This window comes from Monodon monoceros, unplaced genomic scaffold, assembly GCF_005190385.1.
Source record: "Monodon monoceros isolate NGI ecotype Baffin Bay Population unplaced genomic scaffold, NGI_Narwhal_1 Super_Scaffold_16, whole genome shotgun sequence".
Classification (NCBI taxonomy): domain Eukaryota; kingdom Metazoa; phylum Chordata; class Mammalia; order Artiodactyla; family Monodontidae; genus Monodon; species Monodon monoceros.
In genome coordinates this window covers 61,211,785-61,224,352 of record NW_021703772.1, presented here as the reverse complement: position 1 = coordinate 61,224,352, position 12,568 = coordinate 61,211,785, and the positions used below count along the sequence as shown (strand labels likewise).

Genomic DNA, 12,568 nt, shown 5'->3' with positions numbered 1-12,568 from the left:
AAATAAAATTCATTATGTCCAATAAACTGCCTATATGTTTTCACATCGTAAACCAGAGATCTTAAAGAAATCCACTCTAACTAGCAATCTACTCAGGACACAGACTGACATACCGCAATTTAAGGTAAATAGTTCATTAGTTTAGTTTCATACTCAAAATTACCAAACTCAGACTTCAGTGGTAGCCAATCTGTTATTCTTCTTGGAATAAAAGTATCACCAAATTAAAAATTCTAAGTTAACAGTTTTATAAAGAACCCTATAATCTATCTTAAAACAAATGACAGGACTTCCCTGGTGGCGCACTGGTTAGGAATCCGCCTGCCAATGCAGGGGACCCGGGTTCGGTCCCTGGTCCGGGAAGATCCCACATGCCGCGGAGCAACTAAGCCCGTGCACAACTACTGAGCCTGTGCTCTAAAGCTCGCAAGCCACAACTACTGAAGCCCACGTGCCCTAGAGCCCACATGCCGCCAACTACGGAGCCCGCGCACCTAGAGCCTGTGCTCCACAACAAGAGAAGACCACCGAAATGAGAAGCCCGGGCACCGCAATGAGGAGTAGCCCCCACTCGCTGCAACTAGAGAAAGCCCATGAGCAGCAACAAAGACCCAACGCAACCAAAAATAAATAACATTTTTTTAATTAAAAAAATAATAAAACAAAGGAGAACTCCCAAATAATAATTTATTCATATCCTTCCCAAATTAATCTACGTAAAAAATATAATTTAAGGTCAAGGAAATATGGTTTTTCAGAACAGTTTTAATGGTATACTAATTTTTAAGCATGGCACAATCCTTTTGGATTTCCATCTTAAATCCTGACTAGCTTCTTTGAACAAGCAAAACAAAAAACTAAACAGAATAATAAAATTCTGAAAGCTATATTGGAAACAACATTTTCTATCTAGAAAACTAAAGAATATATAATGTTGTAAATGGTTCCATACCATTTTCTAAAGTATAGTCCAAGGAACACTGGATCAGGGATAGATTGAGAGGCTACATTTTAAAATGGAAGGTATAGTAGGGTGGTTCAACCGGGGGTGAATAAAGTTAGATTTATTTATTTACAAAGCTTCTAAGAACCATTAAAATACTAGCACTCACTGGCTATCTCCAAAAGGGGGATGGGATGCAAAGATACAGTATATGTGGCAATTCTCAAACTTATTTGGGATAATGTTCATTAAATACTTTACTGGATATAGACTTCAAGATATTTAAGGTCTTTTTTATTTTCATTTTTTTAAGACATATACGGTAACTTAGTAAAAACTTTTTCTCCAAGGCAAAATTTCCCTAAATTTAAAATTTTCTGGAATGGGGACGTGAGACAGTCTTTTGGGGGAAATGTCATTTTGTTTAGAACAAACTAACAAACCCCCCAAATGCATAATGATTACAATGAAGAAAAAACGGCAACAGGCTTCCCTCTTTTAAACCAGAGAAGAATTTGAGGAAGGAAGATGAAGAGTAAAAGGAAGATGAAGGAAAAAAAAGATGGCAGGACTAAAACTAATTTTAAGACTGTAATCTGGGCTTCCCTGGTGGCGCAGTGGTTGAGAGTCCGCCTGCCGGTGCAGGGGACACGGGTTCGTGCCGCGGTCTGGGAAGATCCCACATGCCGCGGAGCGGCTAGGCCCGTGAGCCACGGCCACTGGACCTGCGCGTCCGGAGCCTGTGCTCCGCAACGGGAGAGGCCACAACAGTGAGAGGCCCGAGTACCCCCCGCACCCCCCCAAAAAAAAGACTGTAATCTGGGCTTCCCTGGTATCGCAGTGGTTGAGAGTCCGCCTGCCGATGCAGGGGACATGGGTTCGTGCCCCGGTTGGGGAAGACCCCACATGCCGCGGAGTGGCTGCGCCTGTGAGCCATGGCCGCTGAGCCTGAGCGTCTGGAGCCTGTTGCTCCGCAACGGGAGAGGCCACAACAGTGAAAGGCCCGCGTGCCGCAAAAACAAAAACAAAAAAAAACGACTGTAATCTAACACTAATACGAGTAAGAAGTTGGAAATAGCTAATAAAAAACTGAAAAGTTGAACAAAGCAAAAGATGAGAAAGGGAAACCTAGATATACCTGATTTGCCTATAAAGTAAATGTAGGCATTATAAACACACCATTTTGCCTTCCCATGAATTTTAATCTTTTTTCACCCACATCCTACCTAGTATGACTACCTCGTGCTGACCTTTGACTTCATTCTCATCTCATAGATTATTTTAGGGCTGTTCTGTCAGCCTCAGTGGACCATAATTTCCTCAGAAGAAAGTACCATGAGTCTCTGAAAAAACACAGACTAAGAATCCAACTCTGGGTCCACTATTTACTATAATTTTCAGTATGTTACTTAACCCAAGACTCAATTTTCTCATCAATTTTAAAGGTGATAATATGGCCTAAAAGGATTGTGGGGATTAAATGAGAAACATACCAGAAACATAAGTAGTATAGCATCTAGAACAGTGTATAGTCTATATCAGTAAGCTATTCTTATCTGAATGGCTATCCTTCTATTACTCCAAATAATCCGCGCACTTTCATGTTTCAAAACTTCAATCACGTGTCACTTGTTAAATAATTAGCAGCTTCTGCCCTAACAGTTTACAAATAACTTGTAGGGTTTGCAAAATAAGCAATATTTCAACTCTGATCTCAACCATAAGCCACAGAACTTATAGTCTAGGCCCTAAGTATTACATCACTAACCCTAAGACAAATGTACTTTAAACAGTTTTTTTGGTTTTGAATTTAAATAATCTGAGCAACACCTATATTAAACAAAACAAAAACTCTCAATGAAGCCTAATGCTGCCAATTCTCCTAAGACATCCTTTGTGTATGGACTTATTTGGGGATTTAAAAGCTTCAGGATTTAGGGTAGGCAGAAACTCATCAAATATTTAACCTCTAAAATGGCTCATCACTGAGAAGAAAAAGTTCAGAATACTATCTGTGACTTTCAAATTGTACTCCAGAGACACCTTAGGGGAGAGAAGGTTGTGTCTCCAAAGTTACTAAAGGGAAGGAAGGAGCAGGTGGCTGAGCTAAGGCTCTAGCCACCAGAGACACATCCTATCCCACCTCTACCCTATCCCTGGGAACACAGCATGTCTTATTTTAATATTGAGGTTCTATATCAGATTTCTTCAAAGAAAGAGCTTGATGGCTTCAAAAATGTTTGAAAAACCACTGATCCTGACCAATCGATTTCCTAGAAAATCTAAGGGACATCAACCAGGCCACTATTGTATTTCTGTAAAGTGTAAAACTTGGACATATTGAGCATTTTATATACAACATTTTCAAGCTTGTTACTGCTCTCACTAATGCTGTCACTCTTTCCTCTATATTTTCTCAATTACTGTATTATAACTGCCCACAATAGGGAAGGATTATTATGGAAGGCAAAATAATATGACTTGGCTTTAAAGTAAAGATGGAAAGACTACAGTATTGCAAAAAGTTAAAGAATTCCGACATACAGGGGAACAGTGATTAGGAGAAAATGATGGAAGAAGAAATTGGTATTCTTTAAATCAATTCAGCTTTATAAATGCTAGTTTGTAATCATACCAAAACCTGAATGATTACTCTGATATTTAAATGTTCCAAGATATTAGTGTGAATTTATACAGCATTTTACAGAGTTGGAAGGAAGTTCAAAAAACAAAGACAAATCTAAAGGACTCAAGAGGTGATAGTGATATACCTAATGTTCCAATTTCATTTGGAATTTAAGTCAGTGATTATTAAACAAGGTTTTCATATCTAATCATGTGGCCTGTTGGTTTATCTTGCAATAAAAATAAATCTGCCTTTCATCAATGCAAATAAGACCAAATATAAGGAAATAAGAACCTTAATGCTGTCACAGAATGAGGGAGAAAGCAATATGGATTGTTCCATGAAAACAGATAACCACCTCTACAAGCCTCCAACTAGAGATATTTTAAATTACTGGCATAAATGCATTATAGAAAATTATAACAGTATGTGAAAAGATATTATGACATCAACAAAAGAGGAGTGGATATTAAAATTTATTCTTCACCTCTACCTTAGGTAGAGTCCACCAGCCCCAACTGAACAGAACAAAAAGAAAAGTGAGATAGCATCACCTGTAACAAAATTACTACTTAAAGTTAAGAGACACCGATATATTTAATTTCTTTCCGTTAAAGGAGAAAATACTTTAAAGTAGAAAGAAAAGTTACTCTAATATTAAATAATACCTGTTACAAAATATTCAATATTCAAACTTGTCAGAATGAATTTTTTTCTGATTGACTCATTTAGCTAAAGACTGGTTTGAAAAACACTACTCATTGGCTATTTCAATGATTCATATAGTTACTCAGGTCTCAAATTCAAGGTCACTATACTTTGAACAAATGGCACATAAACCTTTTTGCCCGCAGCTGGTAATAACCATGTTTTATTCACATTTCTAGGCAAAACTTAAAATGTGGGAGAAATTTTACTGAACTAAAAAGGGAAATCTGGAGCCTTATAAAAATAATCAAAATAAAATAGATGTTCTAGTCAAGAATATCAAAGACACAAGATACTATTTCTTCCAACATTTTGCCATAAACATTAGGTTAGAATAATGCACTATAAGAAAACTGAAATTCTGTAGTGAAAACTTCCTTGCTGCTTTGTATCCAATTTACATTTAGATAAAACATATCTTTATAAAATATGTATATCCTAATTCCAGGATGATTTTGAGCTGGCATGACCTGAAATTCAGTCTTTCTCTGCCCAAGAGTCAAACTTTAATACCAACTATTATCTGTAAATGTTTGCTTGAATCTTTGACACCTAAAAGATCTATTATTTTGCTGATTTCAATATAAAAAGCATAAAAAGTTCATGTATGCAACATTTTGGGATCCTATCACCAAATAAGAGCATTTCCTTGCTGTTCAAAGTAAACCCAATCAACATATCCGCAATTTTGAGTGTAGCCTATTTTCTCCTGTATTGCCTTATCATTTAATAATACGTAATATCAAAGATGGTAGAGAGCCAAAGAGACGAAATCAGATAACCCTCAACTAAAATGCACGCTGCCTTACCGGTAACTAAAAGTGTGCCAGCTCACAGCATTTTTAAAAGCCTGAAGGATTTTTACTCCCTCCACAAACATACAGCATCCATAACCACATCAGTAACTAAAAGAAATATAATACTTAATCTTATTTTCAATTTTTAAAAACTACCTTACTTGCCATCCTCACAGCTGTACTTCTTAGGTTCCTATTACCTGGACCCATTTTAATTTACACTCACATATGCTTAAAAGGAGCATACTAAATCTTCGATATTGATAAAGCGCAGTTTTGTTTGCCATTTTCTTATCATTTACATAGCATAACTATTTCTTTGCATTTTCCCTTCTCTGGCTTTCGCTTTGACTTAAGGCTTTATCTGTTAAATAGTATAAACCATAAAATTAGAATAAAGCTGGACTTCCTCCTCTGTTCATATGATCTGACAAGCAGTTTTCAAATCATACAATCAGAATAAAACAGCCATAAAGAGCAAATGCTGTGGAGGGTGGGGGAAAGCAAATTTTCAAGACAACTTAGTCTGGAAATGTTGGCATTTTGAAGAGTACCTGTAATAGTAAAATTGAGAACGTGATTTCACAGCTTTTCTCCCATTGTGACACTCATGATGAAGTAACATATCCTGTATAGTATCCCTAAAGACACTGGCTGAACATGAATCCCTAGATCCTTATACAATTATGTCTTTGGAATAGGCACTTTTTTGTGTGTGTGTGTGGTACGCGGGCCTCTCACTGATGTGGCCTCTCCCGTTGCGGAGAACAGGCTCCGGACGCGCAGGCTCAGCGGCCATGGCTCACGGGCCCAGTCGCTCCGCGGCACGTGGGATCCTCCCGGACCGGGGCCCGAACCCGCGTACCCTGCATCGGCAGGCGGACTCCCAACCACTGCGCCACCAGGGAAGCCCGGAATAGACACTTTTAAGTGTAAATGCTGTGCCGGAGATTATGCACATTTAAAAATTTAAAGATATTTCCAAATTGTACTGTGAAAGGTGATATTAAATCTTTACTCACACTAAAACTGTATGAGGGGCTTCCATGGTGGCGCAGTGGTTAAGAATCCGCCTGCCACTACAGGGGACCCGGGTTGGAGCCCTGGTCCGGGAAGATCCCACATGCCACGGAGCAACTAAGCCCGTGCACCACAACTACTGAGCCTGCGCTCTAGAGCCCGCGTGCTGCAACTACTGAAGCCCGTGCGCCTACAGCCCATGCTCCGCAACAAGAGAAGCCACCACAGTGAGAAGCCCGCACAGCACAATGAAGCGTAGACCCTGCTCACCACAACTAGAGAAAAGCCCGCGCACAGCAACAAAGACCCAACGCAGCCAAAAATAAAATAAATAAATTTAAAAAACAAACATTCATTTTATAGCAGTATACCATATATACTGAATAAATATTTGTTAATCAATAAATATTATTTTAAAAAAAAACTGTATGAGAATGCCCCAAAATCCTTTAAGATGTTTACCTGATGTGTTTTTTTAAAAAATAGTGGGATTTCATTGTTACAGTTTTCTCTATAGCAATACTGCATTATAACCAGAAAAAAAGGGTTGATTTTATTTTTTAAAGGAAATTGGTCTATCATTTATCTATTAGCACTGATTCTCAATGTTGACTATACTTCATAATCACAAAGCTGTTATTTAAAGCTCATGCTGGCATCCCCATTCCAAATGGAAACATCTCTGGAGGGAGACCAAAGGAATCCATATTTTTTAAAAGCTCCAAAAGTAATGCTGAGATATCATCAGGATTAGCAATATAGCCAATCTAATATATAATAATATAGCATGTATTTCCTGCACATTCCACTTTAGAGAATCCCTAAAATTAGTAAGTTATTCTATACATAACCTTCCATTAAGAACTGCAGACCAAAATTGTGACATATAACAGAAAATTCATTAGGATAGAAGTCCAGTGCATTGTCATGATTACTCAGTTATTTTAGAAAATGAGAATTAATCTTAAAGAAAATTAGTAAAATACTCACTATGTTCTGCTGATATAAAAAAATACACCTAATATTTTTAAAACTCTACTGTAGTACAAGCATCTCATTTTATTGAGCTTTGCTTTATTGCGCTTCATAGATACTGCATTCTTTTACAAATTGAAGGTCTGTGGCAACCTTGATCTAGCAAGTCTTTTGGCACCATTTTTCCAGTAGCATTTGCTTACTTCCTCTCTCTGTATCACATTTTAGTGATTCTTGCAATATTTCAAACTTCTTCGTTATTATATTTATCATGGTGATCTGTGATCCATGATCTTTGATGTTACTATTTTAATTGTGTTGCAGCGCCACAAACTGTGACCATATGACAGTGATCTTAATCAATAAACGTTGTGTGTGTTCTGAATGCTCCACTGACCAGCCATTCTCGCCCTCTCCTCGGGCCTCCCTATTCCCTGAGATACCACAATATTGAAATTAGGCCAACTAAAACTCTACAATGGCCTCTAAGTGTTCAAGTGAAAGGAAGAGTTGCACATCTCTCACTTTTAATCAAAAGCTAGAAATGGGGCTTCCCTGGTGGCGCGGTGGTTGGGAGTCCGCCTGCCGATGCAGGGGACGCGGGTTCGTGCCCCGGTCTGGGAGGATGCCACATGGGAAAGTCCTGGGAGGACTTTCATAGCTAGAGAAGTCAATGCCTGGCTTCAATGCTTCAAAGGATAGGTCGACTCACTTCTTAGGGGCTTAAGCAGTTGGTGAATTGAAGTTGAAGCCAATGTTCATCTACCATTCTGAAAATCCTAGGGCCCTTAAGAATTATCTTAAATCTACTCTGCCTGTGCTCTATAAATGGACAACAAAACCTGGATGACAGCACATCTGTTTACAACATAGTTTATTGAATATTTTAAGGCTACTGTTGAGTCCACTGCTCAGAAAAGAGATTCCTTTCAAAATATTACTGGTCATTGACAATGCACCTGGTCACCCAAGAGCTCTGATGGAGATGTACAAGATTAATGTTGTTTTCATGCCTGCTAACACAACATCCATTCTACAGCCCATAGGTCAACGAGTAACTCTGACTTAAAAGTTTTATTATTTAAGAAATATATTTCATAAGGCTATAGCTGCCATAGTAATTCCTTTGATATAATTCCTTTGATAGATCTGGGCAAAGTAAACTGAAAACCTGGCAAGGATTCACCATTTCAGATGCCATTAAGAACATCTGTGATCCATGGGAAGAGGTCAAAATATCAATATCAACAGGAATGCGGAAGAAGTCAATTCCAACCCTCATGGACAACTTTGAGACTTTAGTGGAGGAAGTAACTGCAGGTGTGGTGGAAATAGCAAGAAACTAAAATTAGAAGTGAAGCCTGAAGATGTGACTGAATTGGGGCAATCTCATGATAAAACTTTAATGGATGAGTTGCTTCTTATGGATGAGCAAAAGTGGTTTCTTTAGATGGAATCTACTCCTGGTGAAGATGCTGTGAAGATTGTTGAAATGACAACAAAAGATTTAGAATATTACATAAACTTAGTTTATAAAACAGCAGCAGGGACTGAGAGGACTGACTCCACTTTTGAAGGAAGTTCTACCATGGGGAAATGCTACCAAACAGTGTTGCTGCTACAGAGAAGTTGTTGGTGAAAGGAAGAGTCAATGTGCAGACATCACTGTTGTTTTATTTTTAAAACGGCCACAGCCTCCCTAATCTTCAGCAACCACCACCCTGATCAGTCAGCAGCCATCAACACTGAAGCAAGACCCTCCACCAGCAAAAAGATAACAACTTGCTGAAGCTCAGAAGATGGTTAGCATTATTTTCAGCAATATAATATTTTTAAATTAAAGTAGGTACATTGTTTTTTCAGATATAATGCTACTGCACACTTAGACTACAGTATAGTGTAAACATAATGTTTATATGCACCGTGAAACCAAAAAATTCATGTGACTTGCTTTATTTCAATATTCGCTTTATTATGGTGGCATGGAATTAAACCTGCAATATCTCTAAGGTACACCTGTATAAGATATTGAAACCAAATTGTTCAGTAATGTCAACTTGTGCTGAATGTACTTGTCTAAAAGCATATTTATCAGAAAAAAAATCTGTGAAGTGCTGCCAGTCCAGGCATATCTTGGATTGGCAAACTATAAACCATCTTAAATCTAAATATTTCCAAAAAAGAATACCACTTTTTTCAAAAGACTAACTAGGGTCATTTATCTAACTAATAAGTTAAATACTACACTAGTTATACAGAAAGAGTATAGAACAATAGCTGAAAACATCACTTTGAAAAAAGACAGACACTTTAAAATTAGAACTTTGACTATTAACTTACTATCTGTGGGCAAATTAACCTCTCTGGGCTTCTGTTTTCATAGCCAGAGATGTGAAACTTACAGAGCTGTAATCTAGCTCCACAGGTAACATGCTACAACTTTATTTTCCCTCCTTCATTAATGGGGTGGTTCCCAACTAGAGGAGATCTGCCACTACCCCCCGAGGATATACGGCAATATCTGGAGACATTTTTGGTTGCCACAACTTAGGGGTGGGGAGATGGGCTACAGATATCTAATGCATCATGTAGAGATGCTGCTAACCATCCTACATTACACATGACAACTCCCTCCCCACCCCGAGAATTATCTGGCCCCAGATGTCAATAATGTTAAGGTTGAGAAAGCTTGCTTTGATGAATACATAAGAATCACATGTAGCTGACACAAAAACTGCCTTATACTACAACTAAAGTACATTATTAAATTTATTTATTCAACAAATATTTACTGAGCATCTACTACGATTAAGTGCTATACCAGGGTCCACTTCATTCTTAAAATGACATGGCATGTTCCTCTTCGAATCTTGTTTACAACAGTCAGCTTAGAACTTTCTTGCTCTAAAAACCACCCACCCACACTAAATGTACTTTTAAAAAGGGAAACATTTAACAGCTGTTTGTCTCCTTTCTTATTAAATGGCCTACAGAATCAATATTTCAAGATTTATTGATCTATGAGAAATCAAAAATTATCTAGACAGAGTATTATCAGAGTTTCCAAGAAGGGAGCTAAGTGCTTTGATTTTGAAAAGGTGATTCTGACACACATAGTCCTCCACCTTTATGGAAACAGGGGCACAGAGTCAGCCAGTATCAGGCCATTTGATTTACAGTATTTTTCCTTCCAGGAGACTAAGGATGTATATATTCAACCAGGATAGACCTACTTCCTTTGCTGTGGACTCTGTCACATAACACATTTTAGAGTTAGACACTCCATAACTCTAGCTGAATATACTTCCTGTAAGAGCTCGACCTTTAGGGACTTCCTCTGCCCTTCACTGCAGGGGGCTCAGGTTCCATCAACAACAACAACAAAAAAAGAGTGTGTCCTTTAATGTTTAGTGGCAGAATTAAATAGTTTTCTCTTTTTAAATAAAATGAAAATTTACAAAGTAATTCCAGGTATTTCACAGGAACTATAATTTCTAGGTTTGATTATTAGTCTTAACAGAGAGAGAAAAAAAACAAACTTATTTCCTTACTGAGAAAATGTCTTTATTGCTGTTACAAAATCTTACTAACCTCACCTAATAATACAGTAAGAAGAAATCAGTGAGAAAATACTGCCAAAATGAAGATAAGTAAAGGAGAAGACAGAGGAACCAATCAAACAGAACACCACAAAAGGCATTTACCAGGCTAAAACATTTCAGAAAATAATGTAGGTTACAGGACACAAAGAATATTCCTTAAAATTGATGAGGGCATTAAACTAGGTATCTAACAATCTTTAGAAGCTGAACAGATTTAAACAATAAAGTAAAAAACAAGGTAATTCATTTAGGGGGAAATAGGCATAAAAATGTTAACTTTCAGCCACACTTAACTATACGTCACTAAATTCATTTTGCAAGTTTTCTTTCTTATTGGGTGCTCAGACTAAGACATTAAAGACAAGATTTGTCCAGGTTATAAGACATATATACATATATATAAAAAATATATATTTTTTTACATATATATATTTTACATATATATATATATATAACTTAAATGAATTTTTAAAAATCCATCTGAAATTTTAGGCTGGTATTATCTCTATTTTCAAATAAAATCATAACTTCCAATCAATCTAAGGTAACTAACTGTTTCTTGAGGAAACATTTCAGCTAAACACTATTTAGAAGGCAAAAAGGAAATATAAAAAAGTAGAGATGGGGATGTATATAAAAACTAGGTGAAAACTGGAAATGCTCATTTCTTAATCCAGCCAATTCACTAACATCAGAGCCATCCCATTTAATCAATTATATATGTCTATATATAATTTTAAATATCAAAAAAGATTTTTTAAATTAAAAAACTATTGAAGAACTATATAAATAACATGACTTGTTCTAAAAATGAAAATAATGCCCCCCCCCAAGCTAGGTCTAAGGTAGTTTTAGTTCTAATTCCCTAGTATTCTTAATTTCTACTTCCTCCAAAATATGAAAATAAGAACTCACACATAATGTGGCCTTTAAAAATTATTTTTTAAAAAGAACAAAACAAAGCATTAATTAACTCCATAACTTCAATTCAAATAAGGAGGGGAAAAATCTGATTTAAATACCAAGACTACTTCTAGAAACTAAATTCAAATGAGAAAGTTAATTAGATCTTCTTTCATAAAATGGGCTTCATTAATCAACGTTACAGGTAAATTAAGACAATCAAGGCACTGTATCCATATTATATTCCTCTTTCATTACAATCATTACAATTCTGAAAGTGCATCTAAGTTTAAATGTCTAGATGCAACAACTGTCCCAGCTTCTGTATATCTATAAATTAAAATCCTTAATCTTAAATAGCTCAAAAATCCCCAAAGGCACTTGGATCAAAAATAAACAGTAGGGACTTCTCTGGTGGCACAGTGGTTAAGAATCCACCTGCCAATGCAGGGGACATGGGTTCGATCCCTGGTCGGGGAAGATCCCACATGTCGCGGAGCAACTAAGCCCGTGTGCCACAACTACTGAGCCTGTGCTCTAGAGCCCGTGAGCCACAACTACTGAAGCCCGTGCACCTAGAGTCTGTGCTCCAAAACAAGAGAAGCCACCGCAATGAGAGGCCCACGCACCTAAAAGAAAAGTAGTCCCCACTCACCGCAACTAGAGAAAACCCTCGCGCAGCAACGAAGACCCAACGCAGCCAAAAAAAAAAAAAAAAAAAAGTTTAGTTTAGTTTCTCCTCTCTCTTCAGCACTTTGCTTGTCCTTATCCCATCACAGGTCTGCTATAATCCTTTCCCTAGCACATAACAGGTCAAGTCTGTTAGACTCTGGATACTGCCTCCTTTTCTTCACAGTCAAGATTCTTCCAAGAGTAGTCAATATATGCTCACTTTCCAAGTGCTCCTTAATCAACTAACATCTGGCATCTTGCTCCCATTAGTCTACTAAAAGTAAGCCTAAGTGACAAACTCTTAGTCACTTTTTAGTCATTA

General features: G+C 37.2%; 1 protein-coding gene across 3 annotated transcripts in view; it reads right to left on the bottom strand.

The window, feature by feature from the left end:
• The window catches only part of TLK1 (tousled like kinase 1), a 193,640-nt gene that overhangs the window by 64,808 nt on the left and 116,264 nt on the right, over nt 1–12,568 (bottom strand). The window contains exon 1 of one of the 3 annotated variants that reach the window (XM_029226102.1): nt 12,230–12,244. The exons of the other annotated variants lie outside the window; for them this stretch is intronic. The gene's annotated coding sequence lies outside the window, so the exon portion shown is untranslated. Of the gene's footprint in view, nt 1–12,229; nt 12,245–12,568 lie in introns of those variants that run through there. 3 annotated transcript variants of the gene reach the window in all.